We start from the raw sequence: 17,126 nt of genomic DNA, 5'->3' as shown, positions 1-17,126 counted from the left end.
TCTGAGCTCTGCCATCCAGCCAGGTCTCAATCCACCTCACCGTCCACTCCTCCAACCCACACTTCCTGAGCTTGCCTAGGAGGATGTGATGGGAGACAGTGTCAAAAGCCTTGCTGAAGTCCAGGGAGACAACATCCACTGCTCTCCCCTCATCTCCCCAGCCAGTCATTCCCATCATAGAAGGCTATCAGATTGGTCAAGCATGATTTCCCTTTGGTGACTCCATGCTGACTACTCCTGATCACCTTCCTGTCCTCCACATGCTTAGTGAGGACCTCCAGGAGGAGCTGCTCCATCACCTTCCCGGGGATGGAGGTGAGGCTGACAGGCCTGTAGTTCCCTGGCTCCCCCTTCTCGCCCTTTTTGAAGGCTGGAGTGACCTTGGCTTTCTTCCAGCCCTCAGGCACCTCTCCTGTTCTCCAGGACCTTTCCAGGATGATGGAGAGTGGCCTAGCGATAACATCCACCAGCTCCCTCAGCACTCATGGGTGCATCCCATCAGGGCCCATGGATTTATGGATGTCAAGTTTGGACAAATGATCTCTCACCCGATCCTCCTCGACCAAGGGAGAGTCTTCCTTCCTCCAGACTTTCTCCCTGGTCTCCAGGGTCCAGGATTCCTGAGGGCTGGCCTTAGCAGTAGAGACTGAAGCAAAGAAGGCATTCAGCAACTCTGCCTTCTGTGTCCTCCATCACCAGGGTCCCTGCCCCATTCAGCAGCAGGCCCACATTCTCCCTTGTGCTACTGATGTATTTGAAGAAGCCCTTCTTGTTGTCCTTGACATCCCTTGCCAGATTAAGCTCCAAATGGGCCTTGGCCTTCCTAGCCACATCCCTGCATACTCTGACAATGTCCCTGTATTCCTCCCAAGGGGCCTGTCCCTGCTTCCACCTCCTGTACACTTCCTGCTTCTCTTTGAGTTTTGCCAGGAGCTCCTTGCTCATCCATGCAGGTCTCCTGCCCACTTTGCTCGACTCCTTGCTCATTGGGATGCACTGCTCTTGAGCCTGGAGGAGGTGATGCTTGAATATTAACCAGCTCTCCTGGACCCCTCTTCCTTCTAGGGCCTGGTCCCATGGGATTCCTCCAAGTAGGTCCCTGAAGAGGCCCAAGCCTGCTCTCCTGAAGTCCAGGGTTGTGATCCTACTTATTGCCCTGCTCCCTCCTCCCAGGATCCTGAACTCCACCATCTCATGGTCACTGCAGCCAAGGCTGCCCCCAACCTGCACATCTCCAACCAGACCTTCCTTGTTTGTTAGCACAAGGTCCAGCAGCGTACCTCTCCTTGTTGACGTCTCCACCACCTGGGTCAAGAAATTATCCTCAATGCTCTGCAGGAAACTCCTCAACTTTGTGCCTAGTTGTGCTGTCTTCCCAGCAGATGTCAGGGTGGTTCAAGTCCCCCATGAGAACCAGGGCCTGTGATCGTGAGCTACTTCCAGCTGTCTGTAGAAGGCCTCATCGACTACTTCTTCCTGATCAGGGGGCCCATAGTAAAGCCCCACAACAGCGTCACCCAGGTTAGCCTGCCCTTTAATCCTTACCCATAAGCTCTCAGCTTGCTCTTCATCCACCCCTAGGCAGAGCTCCACACATTCCAGTTGCTCCCTCACATAAAGGGCAACTCCACCACCTCCCCTTCCTGGCCTGTCTTTCCTAAAAAGCCCATAGCCATCCATGGCAGCATTCCAGTCATGCGAGCTATCCCACCATGTCTCTGCAACGAGATCATGGCCCTGCGACCACACACAGATCTCTAACTCTTCCTGCTTATACCCCATGCTGTGTGCATTGGTGTACAGGCACTTCAGAGAGCCAATCGAGCATGCTGATTTCCCAGGAGGGATGCAGGAGGATTCCCCATAGTCATGTCTTGTAGGTACTCTCTTAGCTGCATGCACTTGCTGGAGGTATCCCCATTCGAGTCCTGTTTTGCTGACTGCATAGTCTCCACAACTCTTCTCCCTTCCCCCATCTTTCCTAGTTTAAAGCCCTCCTTACCAGGTGGGCCAGTCCACTGGGAAAGACACACGTACCCCACTTAGTGAGGTGGATCCCATCTCTCCCAGTCAGTTGTCAATCTTCAAACAGGGTCCCATGGTCATAGCTTGACTCTGCATCTACATTCTCTTCAGTGTTTTGTTTTTTTTTTTTATAGGACTTTGGTTTCCAGCCAAGAGTGGTTTTTATTTCTTCAGGTACTTACTAGGGGAACAATCAATAAGAATAACAGTTTGTTGGAGCTACAATTTAAATCACAAGACAAGAAAGGAAAAAACAAAAAAAGATCTTTTAATTCTCAGATTAATTCATGGGAAGACAGCAGGCCATTCTTGTCACCCAGGAAGATCATCCTCACTGAAGAACAGAGAAGTATTTAGTTTTGGTGAGCTGGAGTTCATGCCATGTGTTTCACTCCTAGTGATACTAACTGAATACCACATGCCATAGTTCAGGGAATGAACATTGTCCTACACTATCCAAATGAATCACACTCTGAAAGACATTTTGCATGTGGGAGAGCTGATAAAAATTTGTAACTGAAGTTCTCATAGATGCACAAACAGGGGTTAACATCTTGACCTCATCCCTTCACCTGTGCTTTCAAACCAGAGAGGGTCTTTTTGCCCACTTTGCAGCTACAAGCTGCAGCTAATTTTGATGAAACAAAGTGACATTTTACTAATCTCAGTAACACCTGATAAGTGCCTCCTGTTGACAGTAGTACTGTGTTTTCATGAACAAATAAATGGCTTATCTACCATTCTTGGCAAGAAACCCCTGCTACTGAGGCAGAACACCAGCTCTCCCAGTGTTACTTGGGCTAATTGACTCCTTGGATGAAGTTAAATCACACTACCCCCAGTGGGATGTAAGTTTGCTAGTAATCAATAGCTCAACAAGATCCACATGGCAGGTAATTAAACAGAAAGTAATTAATACCCATCAAATGTTTTTTATAAACTATTTGCCATTCCTTCAATCAAAAGTCCCAGTGTACCATAAATAAGGCTGTGAAGAAAGGAATAAGTATTGGCTGTATTTTCTAACAAGTAAAGTATCATTTCTGAATTTTTCACTGGTTTGTACAGCATTTAGGTATAGCACATCATACACACAAATGTCCTGGTCTTCCATCTTAGGAGAAATACTGGCACTGTCCTGAAGACTTGGCTGTTACCTGAAAAAAGGAGGTGCTTTAGTCCAAACCAGAGGAATAGGTTGGTTACAGTGAATTTTTGTGGTTTTTCCTTTTAGCAGCAATGTTTTAGCTCTCATACAAGTGAGGCAAGACCTGCAAGGAAATGTAAAATCTTTCATATCCACCAATAAAGCTGGAAAAAAAAAACAGGCAAGATTTTGGGCACAAAAACTTGTGATCAGTTATTTCTAACTAAATAAGCAGATCTAAGTAAAAATATTCCTTGCCCTTATAAACCCTGCCATGCCTATATTTATTTTGTGCACCTTGAATACATTACACTCCTACTGACTAACTTTAAAACGATAGATAGTAATGCCACTCCATCCAGACTAACACAGGGAAAGATCTCTCTGCTTTAGAAAATTTCCTCAGTGATTCTCCCCTTGTCCAACAGTGTGCAAAATTGGAAGCAGCCCACAGAAAAGGAAGCCTTCTTCATAAGCAGCTTTCCTTCTTTCTCTATTATTAGACTTCTTCAAGCAGCTACAGAAGCTACAATCACCATCCCTTATTGTACATTGCTCATCTGGATTTTTTGTTCAATGTTTTCCTTCAGTTATCACTTCCACTCGTGTATGTAACTCAAGAAGCACTGAGATAGCAGTAATCCTAGAACCATTATTTTAGCAGTAGGTAGTTGCTTTCTCTTCTGAGTTCAGATGCCTTTGCAGAACATTTACCTGAATGCTATTCCTGGGGCAGAATTTGGCCTGTCACCAGATGTCTGTAAGAGGACTTGGCCACTGGATTTCTTGATATTTGAAGTTTCTGGAGCCTTAACAAAGTCATTTTTTTCTGTGTCCTGATGTTGGACAGTGCATCTTCTGCCAAATGTCTCTTCTACAATTCACTCCTGAAATCACTCTGCCTATCTGATTCAGAATACAGTCCAGATTCTCTAGATGTTTCTTGAGCTGGAAACACGCTTCTTCCCTCAGAATATCACTGAAAGTGTAAATGGTGAGGAGTGAAGGGGGAGGTACAAGGAAACAGGTACCTGAATATACTGATGGGCATTTTCATTGCCTTTATCAAGACATGAAATAGCAGAATTCTTCCTTAAACACAGCGCTCCTCATTTCCCTTGGACGTCCACGGGGACAGGAAGGTCTGTCTTCCCTGGCCTTGGACAGTTGTGCTGCTAAACTGTGCTCCTTCGACTATAAAGGTCTTTCCATCTCCCCCTCTCCCTGCCAAAAACTTCTGGAGTATCTTTCCCAGCACCTTAAGATACAAAGAAATGCCTGCCTTTCTACTCCTCCTTTAGGAAGATAGGCCCTTTTAATCAGCTGCAATGGGATATTGCAGATCTCTCTCAAGATAAACAAGTTTTCCATGGTGGAAGACAGTTACCAGTCTAGACAGATAGATGCTTGTGTCTGGAGAGAGGATCACCTCCATATAATGGCCATTTATTGGTAGCCTAGCCAGCAGGCCTCTCAGTCAGGGGGTAAAAAGGGGTAAAAAGGCTAAATGAAGGCCAAGAACAGCCTGTGGCATTAGCAGTAAATAGATTTAGCTGTATATTCATAGACAGCATTCATAATCAGAGTGCATAAACTGAAAATACAGAGATTCCCAAATTGCCTAGTGATTTATTCCAATTTATATTATGTGCTTCTCCAAAATCCACCCTTTTGGCACCAATTTATTCTGGTACAACTCATTCTTTGCCAAAAAGAGCCTCATATGAAACCTTTCTTTGGTCTGAAGATTGATGTGAAGAAGGCAGAAAAAAATATAGCAAGCATGTTCTAATATGTTTGCTAGTGCTGTCTCTCTTATTCAGGGTTATTTTCCAGGCATTCTAACATATCTAAATAAGGCTGAATCTTGTGTCACTGTGCAAGCAAAACTCCCCATCAAAGTCTGAGGGACCAAGAATACAGGCCAAGTGAGAGAAATAATGCTCTCTAATATAAGTGCAAGATTTCAAAAATACAAAGAATAATCATAGCAGAAAGAAATAGTGGAAGCTCTAAAAGATATCTCATACTCTGTTTTGTGCTATGAAGTATAACACATACAATATAGGTGAAATATGCTGTACATATTTATAGATATGTCTATTTTAAATGTGTCCCAATGAGTATTATATACTTGTGTTATGAATGTGCTAGTACAATCAAATGTACACAGCAGGATTAGATGGATTCATAGATTATATTATTCTGAACACTTTAGATTTCTTATAATTTCTGGATCTTGCTATACTAAGTACAAAGAATTTGGTGGGACAAAAAAAATCTGCTCTGATATATACACACAGAGTTCCCATTGATTTCTGTGCAGCTGACTTCAATGGGAGTTGAATGTGTGTACTGGAGGGCAGAAGACAGCTATTTATAGTCTAACCTTCCCAGACAAAATGAGCAGGCTGGATGTGCTTTATCCCTGACACTTTCTAAATCATCTTTTATTATTTAATCATCTAATTCATTACGACTCAGCTATAACAGAAGATATATCCTAATGATTAAGTGCAACAAAGGAAAAGGGGAAAATAACCTACCAAGTGGCTAGTTTTGAAACACATTGAAAACAATAACCTTTTTTCTCTTGTTTCTAAATAAATTATCTACAAGTAGTGTTAATTTTTAAAAGGCTTTGATAATACCTTGTCCAATTACCTAGCAGAAGTATCCTGGAATTTCTCTTTTAGTAGAGAAGAATTGGGAGAGTTTGACAAAAAGCACAATTTTCTCAACTTTGTAAAAATAGCAAAATGGCAAAAAATAAAATCAGACAATTTTATTAAGGTGCATTTTTTTCAATTTTAGAAAGCTACATAGTCATGCAGGAGGTCTGTTTACCTCATAATGCTTTTCCACTATTTTTGGAGATTCGAAAAATTTCAGAAGAGCAAGAATATTTTTGCATTAATAAAAGTGAAAAAGGGAAAGGGAAGAGGATTCATTTTATGAAGAGAAAAGGGGACAAAAAGAGGAAAGGAAACATCAGCATTTTTAAAGCCTTGAGAGATTTATGGTATAACGTTCTATGTTTCAACCTGAGAAATAGAAAGCCTTTTTTTGTGTGTGTGAAATTGTTCTCCATAATGCTTTCTAAGTTGAGAGGATCCTATGCCTCCCAGTGTGGAATTAGAAAGGTTTCATGGCAAAATGCCTGGTATTTTTGTTTCACTGTCTCAACTTTGCAGGTATAGCATGAGTTTGAACTTGACTAGGAGGATGACAGAGGTGCAGTCCTTTTACACTTGATGAAACGAGAACAAGCAAATTCAGCTTGAGTGTTGGAGTAGGAATATGGAGGTTCAGAAAAAGGTAAATAGAAGCAGATCTCAAAACAAGGCCAAAATCCAACAATCTCAACCATATTTCCCAGAGCAGCTGCTAGAGGGACTTAGCCTGGGTGACTCAACTTGTCAATCTGACACAGCTTTCTCTTACCCAAAGAATATCTTCCCCACCCTCCCCAATACATTGTTTCTGATGACATTTTAGTCTGTAATTCTAACACCTTACTGAAATAGAAGAGGCTCTGGTTAAGGATTTGGCCATAAGCTTTGAAAAATGCTATTTGAAAAAGTTTGTCTCTGAGGAGTGGTACCACCAGAAATCTCACAGAAAAAAAAAAAAAAAAACATTCCTCAAGTTTCAAGACCACACATATTGCTGGACTGGGTAACTTGACAAATCAGGCTCTGGAGTCTCATGCTCGTACACTGGTTATATGAACAGTAGAGCTGTGTTTGAAGAGCCTGCTTGCAATGACTGCAGATTTGGGTGTGCTTTCTATATCTGCACAGTAAATGAAGGGTTATCTCAAGCCAGAGTTGCCAAGAAAATCATAATCACACCTTTAATGTGACAAACAGTCACTGGATAGCAGCAAAAACATTGGAAACAGAGGAAATCTGAAACTCTATAGGGAAAAAATGAAAGGACAAGTATACCTGGAGCATTGCTCAAAAATACAAATGAATAATGTGGAAGGAAATTCTCTCTTAAAGACTGTGGTTGTAGTGAAAGTTTTCATTTCAAACTCGTCTCATTGGTTCCCCATGAATCCCTTAGCACAGGGTAAGATATCAGAGAAATGTAAGGACTACCCCTTCTGTCAAATTCTCAGCAGAAGGGATGAGCAAGGTCAAAATCACTTTTTTTACAGACAGCCAAGGCCCCATTTTCTCAGAACTAAATGGTCAATAGCAGCCATTATAGCTGCCTAAAACAGTTCTGCTGCAACTGCTGCAGCACAGACTGTTTAAATCTCCTTTACGATGCCTAACCTTTGCCCTCTGTATTGCAGCAAAAGCAACTTCATTTAATCTGCTGTAGGATGCCAAACAAGTATGTTTACATGACAAGTATTTACTTTCCAACACTTTATTAAATATAAGATTCTGTAGAATGAATTTTAAATCCAGATATTTAAGACTCAAAACTTCATAAATAAATAGATATATCTTTTTACAGAAAAGGTTATGTTCCAAGATCACATCCTCATTGATAGAAAGGATAAGATGTAAAACATTACTGACCAGTAACTCCAGTAACATCTTAGTCTCACTAACGCTTCATGTGCCAGCACCAATTTTCTTTGGTAGCTGTCTGGCACAATAATACTTCAAATAATTTAAACCAGAAATGATTAGCTGAAAAATGGATGCTTGAAGTATCTCTCTCCCCCCTTTTGTTTTAAATACCAGGGAGAGTGTTCTGTACAAACAATCTGTACTTTCACAGTGAACATGCTTTGTTTTGACTGGTTGACTGTTTGCTGTATTTGGAAATACAGCTGTATTTCCAAATGACATAGAACTATTGTGAGAAATGGGAGGAAAATCCAACTCTAAGCAGCCCTTTCACAGGGAAACTATTCAAGATTTAAATTATTCAATTTTGATGGAAGAGCCCTGTGAGGGGGTCATTTGTTGACAGATAGGTATATCAAATTGTGCTAGATTCTTGTCCAAATTCACTTTTAGCAGTGTGAAACTTAAGCAACTTAACATATGTATAGGAAACTCAATCTTAGGTAGTGGGAAAGTAAAACTGAATGCACAGGGTTTCAAGTAAACATTATCATGCATGTGAAACTGGACAGTAGTAATTCATACCATCTCAAGGAAGATTAGTCCTCTGCATGTTGTTCTGTCTCACTGTTTAAGAGGAAACAACATGTTTTCTCATTGTTGTCAAAACAGAAAATATTAATGTACATTGGAGATACCAAAAAAAAATAATATAATGCATGTTGGTGTACTTTCTTTTTAGTGCCAAAAACTCAAGTCCAGTGCTTCATTACATTATAGTAAATATCAAGTGAAACCGCTATATTCATTGAAGTTACTCTGAACTTCAGTGGTGTGTTCGAGGTCAAGTGCCAGCATGCAGATTCTATATGGTGCACAAGCATATCACATCTGACTGAGGAGTAGTATGATAGAAAAAACACAGAAAAATATTTTTAAAATATGCTTCATTTCATTTTGATTAAAATGATTCCTGCTACATATCACAGATTTAGTTTCAAATATATTGCTAGTACAAGAAAAGGTGCTTGGTTGAAAGAGAGGTATTGGTTCCTGGAGCATTAAAAAAAGTGTGTCTCAGAGTACATTTGAGTCATCATTATCAAGAAAGATCTGTGTATTAAACTTCTATTCTGTATCTGTATTTGTTCCTCCAGTCAACAATAAACACCAACAGGATTGAACTCTGACTAGTGAAAAGCAATCCCTAACTGGCAAATATCCTGTATTATTGAACTTTCGCCTTTCCAAAAGCTTAGCAAAAGAAAATGAGAAGTGTATGTTAAAGAAGATGCACATTTAAAAGCTGACAAACAATAGCTTTAGACATCTGCAGGACAATTGCATACATTGCTTCAAGTAGTAGCAAGAGTGTAGCCAACAAGCCAAGAAAAGTGACTTCTTGAACCCATCTAGTTGGCACTTGAGAGACCATATTTGGAGGGCTGTATCGAGTTTTGGGCTCCCCTTAGGAAGAAAGATGTGGATATACTGGAGTGAGGCCAGCGGAGGCCACCAAGCTGGGCAGGTGAATGGAGCACAGGACATGCCAGGAGAGGCCAAGAACTGGATTTGTTCAGCTACAGGAAGAGAAGGCCAAGGGGAGATCGTATTGCTGTCTTCAGCAGCAATGGGGAGGGTATAGGGAGACAGAGCCAGAAGCTGTATGGGGAAGGGAAAAGAAGCAACAGACACGTGGTGCAACATTTTCCTAGTATCTGACTAGATACTAGGAAAAACTTTTTCACCATGAGGGTTGTCAAACACTGGAACAGGTTGCCCAAAGAGGCTGTGAAATCTCCATTCTTGGATATATTCAAAACTCAACTGGACATAGCTCATGAGCAACCTGAACTAACTGGATCTGCTTTGAGCAGGATTTGGACCAGATACTTCCAGAGTTCCCTTCCAAACTAAATTATTCTGTGATTCCAAGTGTTTGCATTAATTGTTTCAAAACAAACAAGCAAAAAAACACCAGGAAAGGTTTCTCAGGCCATGGTTTCTCATGAAAAAAGAACATGCATTGTTCCTTTAGAATAACTACATGTCTAATAGTCAGGTTCTTCTGCTGTCATGGGGATGGTTCAAGGCCTAGGGCAGGCCAGAATCATCATGGAACAGAGTGGCAGACAGATGTTATTCTGCATCTAATGTTGTTGCAGGTTTTTACACATTACTTGTTTAATCTGTTTTTACAGGTACTATGCATTGTCTTGGGTAGTCTCTGTTTCCTGATCTGGATGTGAATCAGCGAAGCTGTTAGCTGGATTTCCTTTTTTGTTTCTTCAATGAAAACTGTTGCTTTTATCCTCATGGAAAAAGGAGGAAAGGGAATTAAATCTCTTTTGGAGGACAGAAAACACTTTACCTACTCAGCTGCATTATACTGGCTACCTGGAAACCCCCACTATGAAATGGAATTCATAGTGAGAAGGAAGGGCTTGAGGAAGAGCAGACAGATCCTGTAGGTCAATAACTGGTCACACAGCTGGTGTCAACAACAGGGGTTTCAAACCTTTTTGAAGATTGAGGACTGCTAGAGACAGGAGCCACCTCACCAAGTGGGGCAAAAGCATCTTTGCCAACAGGCTAGCCAACCTGGTGAGGACAGCTTTAAACAGGGGAGGGAGATGACGACCCACAGTGAAGTGGTTGACTGGATTGGCAAGCAAAGGGTGCAGGGTGATGTGGGCAAGAGAGATCTTGTAATCAACAAAACAGAGCTGAAGGGGGCCCACCTCAAGTGTATGCACACAAATAAGGGAGTGCCAAGAAGATGGCATGATGGGGGTGTTCTCATACCATTTCTGGGAAATGAGCACAAGTGTGTGTCCTTCTGAAGTGCCTGTACACTAACTCATGCAGCACGGGGAACAGACAGGAGGAATTGCATGCAGTTCCAGTGCTAAGACCTCATTAGGATCACAGATACTTGCTGAAATAGCTCACACAACTGGAGTGCTGCCATGGATGGATACAGGCTCTTTAGGAAGGACAGGCCGGGATGGCAACGAGGGGGAGTTGCCCTTTACATGAGAAAGCAGCAAGGATACATGGAGCTCTGCCTGGGGATAGGTGATGAGCCAGCTGAGAGCTTATGGGTTAGGATTAATAGGCAAACCTATGTGGGTGACATTGTGGTGGGTGTCTGCTACAGACTGCCTGATCAGGAAGAAGTAGATGAGGCCTTCTTAAGATAATTGGAAAGGACATGGAAAAGGCTGAGGGACTCAATGCCTTCTTCATCTTCCAGAGTGCCTTGCGAGCTGGGGCTCCCTGGGACCAGGGACCGGTAGCGGCAGGGGCACCCGGTGGCAGCAGGGCAGGGCCTCACAGCCAGGGCACGTCCCACTGCCTCGATAGTCTTTGTAAGGTCATGGTGATCAGGGGAGGTTCCTGGGGACTAGAAGAAAGCAAATGTCACTTCTATCTTTAGGAAGAGCAAGAAGGAGGATCCAGTGAACAGGCCGGTCAGCCTCACCTCAATCCCTGGGAAAGTGATGGAGCCTGGAAACCATTTCCAAACATATTAAGGACAAGATGTTGATCAGGAGCAATCAACATGGATTTATGAAAAGGAAATCACACTTCACCAACCTAATAGCCTTCTACAATGAGATGACTTGGTCTGTGGATGAAGTGTGAACAGTGGATATTGTTTATCTCACCTTCAGCAAGGCTTTCAACACTCTCCCATAACATCCTCATAGACAAACTGATGAAGTATGGACTAGATAAGTGGATAGTGAGGTGGACTGATAACTGGCTGAACTGCCAGACTCAGAGGGTTGTGATTAGCAGCACAAAGTCCAACTGGAGGCCAATGGTGTCCCCCAGGTGTCGATATTGGGGCCAATACTGGTTGACATCTTTATTAACGACCTGGATGATGGGACAGAGTGCACTCTAAGCAAATTTGCAGATGATTCAAAATTGGGAGAGTGGTTGATAGACCAGATGGTTGTGCTGCCAGTCAGAGGCACCTTAACAGTCTAGAGAAATGGGTTACAGGAATCTCATGAAGTTCAGCGAAGAGAAATGCCAAGTTCTGCACCTGGGGAGGAGTAATCCCATGCACCATTGTGGGCTGGGGGCCAACCAGCTGGAGAGCAGCTTTGCAGAGAAGGGGTCCTGGCGGACAATAAGTTGAACAAGAACCAACAATGCACCCTTGCGACAAAGGCAGCCAACAGTATCCTGGGCTGCCTTAGGCAGAGCATTGCCATCAGGTTGAGGGAAGTGATCCTTCCTCTCTACTCAGAACTGGTGAGACACATCTGGAATGCTGGGTCCAGTTCAAGTTCATCTTCTTGGTAGCCCTCCGCTGGACTCTCTCCAGTAGTGCCATATCTCTCTTGTACTGGGGAGCCCAGCACTGGACACAGGACTCCAGGTGGGGCCTCCCCAGGGCTGAGTAGAGGGGCAGGATCACCTCCCTCCACCTGCTGGCAACACTCTGCCTCATGCACCCCAGGATACCCTTGGCCTTCTTGGCCCCAAGGGCACACTGCTGGCTCATGGTCAAATTGTTGTCCACCAGCACTCCCAGGTCCTTCTCGGCAGAGCTGCTCTCCAGCAGGTCAGCCCCCAGCCTGTCCTGGGGCATGGGGCTATTCCTCCCCAGGTGCAGGACCCTGCACTTGCCTTGGTTGAACTTCAGGAGGTTCCCCTCTGCCCAACTCTCCAGCCTGTCCAGGTCCCTCTGAATGGCAGCACAGCCCTCTGGTGTCTCAGCCACTCCTCCCAGTTCTGTATCATCAGCAAACTTGCTGAGGGGGCACTCTGTCCCTTCCTCCAGGTCGCTGAGGAATACATTGAACAAGACTGGACCCAGGACTGACCCCTGGGGGACACCGCTAGCTACAGGCCTCCAACTTGACTCTGCGCCATTCACCACAACCCTCTGAGCTCTGCCATCCAGCCAGGTCTCAATCCACCTCACTGTCCACTCCTCCAACCCACACTTCCTGAGCTTGCCTAGGAGGATGTGATGGGAGACAGTGTCAAAAGCCTTGCTGAAGTCCAGGGAGACAACATCCACTGCTCTGCCCTCACCTACCCAGCCAGTCATTCCCATCATAGAAGGCTATCAGGTTGGTCAAGCATGATTTCCCTTTGGTGACTCCATGCTGACTACTCCTGATCACCTTCCTGTCCTCCACATGCTTAGAGATGGCCTCCAGGAGGAGCTGCTCCATCACCTTCCCGGGGATGGAGGTGAGGCTGACAGGCCTGTAGTTCCCTGGCTCCCCCTTCTCACCCTTTTTGAAGGCTGGAGTGACCTTGGCTTTCTTCCAGCCCTCAGGCACCTCTCCTGTTCTCCAGGACCTTTCAAGGATGATGGAGAGTGGCCTAGCAATAACATCCACCAGCTCCCTCAGCACTCGTGGGTGCATCCCATCGGGGCCCATGGACTTGTGGGTGTCAAGTTTGGACAGATGATCTCTCACCTGATCCTCCTCGACCAAGGGAGAGTCTTCCTTTCTCCAGCCTTCCTCTCTTGTCTCCAAGGTCTGGAATTCCTGAGGACTGGCCTTAGCAGTGGAGACTGAAGCAAAGGCAGCATTCAATAACTCTGCCTTCTCTGTGTCCTTCGTCACCAGGGCACCCGCCCCATTCAGCAGCGGGCCCACATTTTCCCTAGTCTTCCTTTTGCTATTGATGTATTTGAAGAAGGCCTTCTTGTTGTCCTTGACATCCCTTGCCAGATTTAATTCCAAATGGGCCTTGGCCTTCCTTGTCACATCCCTGCATACTCTGACAACGTCCCTATATTCCTCCCAAGTGGCCTGTCCCCTTTTCCACATTCTGTATGCTTCCTTCTTCTGTTTGAGTTTTGCCAGGAGTTCCTTGCTCATCCATGCAGGTCTCCTGCCCACTTTGCTGGACTTCTTCCTCAGAGGGATGCACTGCTCTTGAGCCTGGAGGAAGTGATGCTTGAATATTAACCAGCTCTCCTGGACCCCTCTTCCTTCTAGGGCCCTACCCCATGAGATTCCTCCAAGAAGGTCCCTGAAGAGGCCCAAGTCTGCTCTCCTCAAGTCCAGGGTTGCGATCCTACTTATTGCCCTGCTCCCTCCTCCCAGGATCCTGAACTCCACCATCTCGTGGTCACTGCAGCCAAGGCTGCCCCCAACCTGCACATCTCCAACCAGCCCTTCCTTGTTTGTTAGTACAAGGTCTAGCATTGCACCTCTCCTTGTTGGCTTCTCCACCACCTGTGACAGGAAGTTATCATCAATGCTCTGTTCTCTTAAAATAGAAAATATTAACATCCACTGTTCAGCGCCCTGCAATAACCATGGAATAACATGCCCGTGCATACAGGCAGAAGTATGTTTGTGGTGAGATAAATATATATTTCAGAGGTTTTTTTGTAGGTGTCAATACAATTCAAAAGATATTACAAGAATGCATCAGATAGATAGATAGATAGATTGGAAAATAAGTAGCTGAGCTATTCTCTATTTTCCTTTGCATACTGGTCTTATGAAGTTGTTCAAAAAACCATAGAGCTAGAATCATTTTCATTTGGCTTGTGTTGAAATTAAACAAGTCCCTGATTTCCCTAAGTCTCATGGATCAGAGGTAGAACAGCATCAGTGCTTTCATAACAAGGTGCTCCTGTAGTCAGGATTAAACCATTATAAGCCGTTAGTAGACTTAAGTAGGTATTGCTTGAAAATTGTTTTACTCAAATAAAATAACCTGAAGAAAAACCTTTAGAGTTAGATCCTTCCAGGCTTGTCCCAATGGGATGCTACTATATAGACAGTGGCAATGATTTTATAAAGTTTCCTAATGGAAAATTCTATCCCTTATACAGTTCAATGGCCATAACCAAACACATGGTTACTTTTTTCCCTTTTTTTTCTTTTTTTTAAATTTGTTTATTTTAGGCAAGTGAGATAAGAAAGCAGACTCAGAATTTTTCTAAATCAGGCAGGCCTGGCATTTGATTTGGAGGTGAGGGGGTGTTGTAATTTTGGTATAGACCATTTTCTCAGTAACACTGAGTTCAACAGGCAGAGCAGCAGAAGGAAGCAGAGTGGAATCAAATTCTATTTCAGATTTTCTTTATGTTACAGAAATCTGTGTAGGATTTTACATGTTGGTTGTGGCCAATTTTCTCTTTCTGTGATTTCCTTTTAGGCTCCTGAGTCATCTTCTAGCCTAGTCACTAAGCTTTGGTTTAGACCTAAAATCAAAAGTTTTTTTCTTCTGTTCTTGCCCTTGACTACTTTCAGATCAGATCAAAATGTATACTGCCACCAAAAAAAAAGGAGAAAAAAAAAAGAAAGGAAGAACCTCCTCTTTCTTTTAGATACTTTTTGAAATAAAAAAGCATTGAAAAAGATTATTTGGCATTCTTCCCTTTATGAGAGTCTCTTGCAGTAAGTGCTTTTTCAGTAGTGAGAAGGCATAATACAAAATTTCTTTGGGCTCTGTGTTATCTGCATGTTTTTCCAGTTTCTTCTGGGCTTGGACAAAAATTTGTTTTGGGGTTCAGCTTTCAGCTGTGAGTATGTGCCGCTGTTTTTGGTGGAGAGCCATGGCGTGCAGAGCATGGGTTGTCTTCAGTCATCACAGACAGAGAGAGGGAGAAGCGGAGGGGAAGGAAAAGGCTCTCTTGCAACCTCCACACTGCCCCTCCATGGAGTGGTTTTGGGGTTTAGGATTTTTTAATGTTAAATCTGAGGCAGTAGCTGGCTTCTTAAAATTACACCAAAGTTATACATGCAAGAAGGATAAGTATAAATGATGACTAAGTACATCGCTAGAAAGCTCTCTGGCTCTTTATCACAAAAGTAATACCTGAAAAAGGACAAATGTAGAAAAATCAAGACAGACCTCTCAGGACCTCCATGGAGAGGCAGCTTCCAGACAAGAGCCTGGCTCTGGGGGTTGGAAGACAACCAGGAAAGCTTATACAGGCTGATGGATGAGAGGGAGTAGATAAGAATACAGTAATTCACTGTTTCAAAGAATGAAATAAAAATGAAAAGACCAAGCTGCAGTGTAGAGTTACAATCTCTTGTTTTCAGAACAATTCACTCCCTCCTTCATACATTCCTTTTTCTGGATTCACACCCCTCCTCTTTTCAGTGGCCATTAGTACAATGGAGTCAAACTTGCAAAATCAAAATAACAACTAGAATGAGTTCATGCTGCTAAGATATTTGTGCTCTTAAAGTTATATGTCATTTCATTAGTTCTGTTGATTTGCTTTACTGCCAATGAGCTGACTTTTTTTTTAATTGTCTCAAAATAAGCAATGTGAATATTCATCTTTTGGAATAATTGTTGTGGAAAAGAACCCATTAGGGAAACATTTAATGATTGCTCTTTAAGATGGAATATGAACATTACCTTGCCTGTTACTGCATGATAAAGAATCTGTTCATTGTTTAAATCCTTTATTACTAACAGTAGTTAGAAATGTTTCTGTTGAGAAACATTCATATTAAGGTTTCATCAAACTCTTTTTTTTAAGGAAAATATCATTTGCTATTAAGATTTTGTAATATTTCTTTAAAAAAGGAAATTTTTTGCTTTGGGATTTTGCATTTTGGAGAATTTCTCTCCTTTTTCCCTCATTTTCCCACTAAAAATGCAGTAGAAGAATATGGAGCTTTATAATTTTCTTTTTTCAATTCTAACTTCAGAAAAAAATTCCAAAGGTTACTAAAAAAGGAAACTTTGAAACTGCATTTTTTCCCACAAACTAATTCTGTGAAGGAAAAGAAATGGCTGGGGGGAGGGGGGTGTTTAAAACATTTTCAAGGAATTGTGAGAAAAGTTTGAAACTATGAAAACCAGTTCTATTTTGAGCCCCACCATAATCAAACTAGGATCACTCTTCAATAATTGTATTGAAATCATGTTTTCCCATTTTTCAAACAGCTTTTTGCGATAACAGCTGCGCATTTTTTATTGATTAGAGAGTCATGCTGTGGCCATACCAACTCTCCTCAACTACAAATTGCTTAAATAAAAGCAGAAGCAACTAGAATAGTAGTAGTCAGCAACCCCACTAAACCTTAACCAGCCCCATTAAAATATATGAATGATATACATCTAAGAGCCAAAAGCCTTCTTACATATCATCTTCCATCTTCCTGCTCACTTTGGAGCCTTAGTCAGGGTTATACAACTTTTCTAGGGTTTGTAGCCAAAACTTCTTCATTATTTTCATTTTTCTCCTGGCTTATATCTATCAGATATATCTCTTATGGCTGAAGGATCTTTAATTTCAATTTATTTCCCTTCACATTGTTAAACATTTAACCTTTTCCTAGGCAAACTGTTTAAGGCAATGTTCAAAAGTTAAAAACATACTTCTAAGCCACATCTATAGATATTCAAAGAGCTGAAAAGGCCACATTCAGGGTCAGGCTGGGAATTCCTATGGGCTATTA

The sequence above is a fragment of the Struthio camelus genome, chromosome W (genome assembly GCF_040807025.1).
Source record: "Struthio camelus isolate bStrCam1 chromosome W, bStrCam1.hap1, whole genome shotgun sequence".
Lineage (NCBI taxonomy): Eukaryota > Metazoa > Chordata > Aves > Struthioniformes > Struthionidae > Struthio > Struthio camelus.
This window is presented reverse-complemented; position numbering follows the sequence as displayed.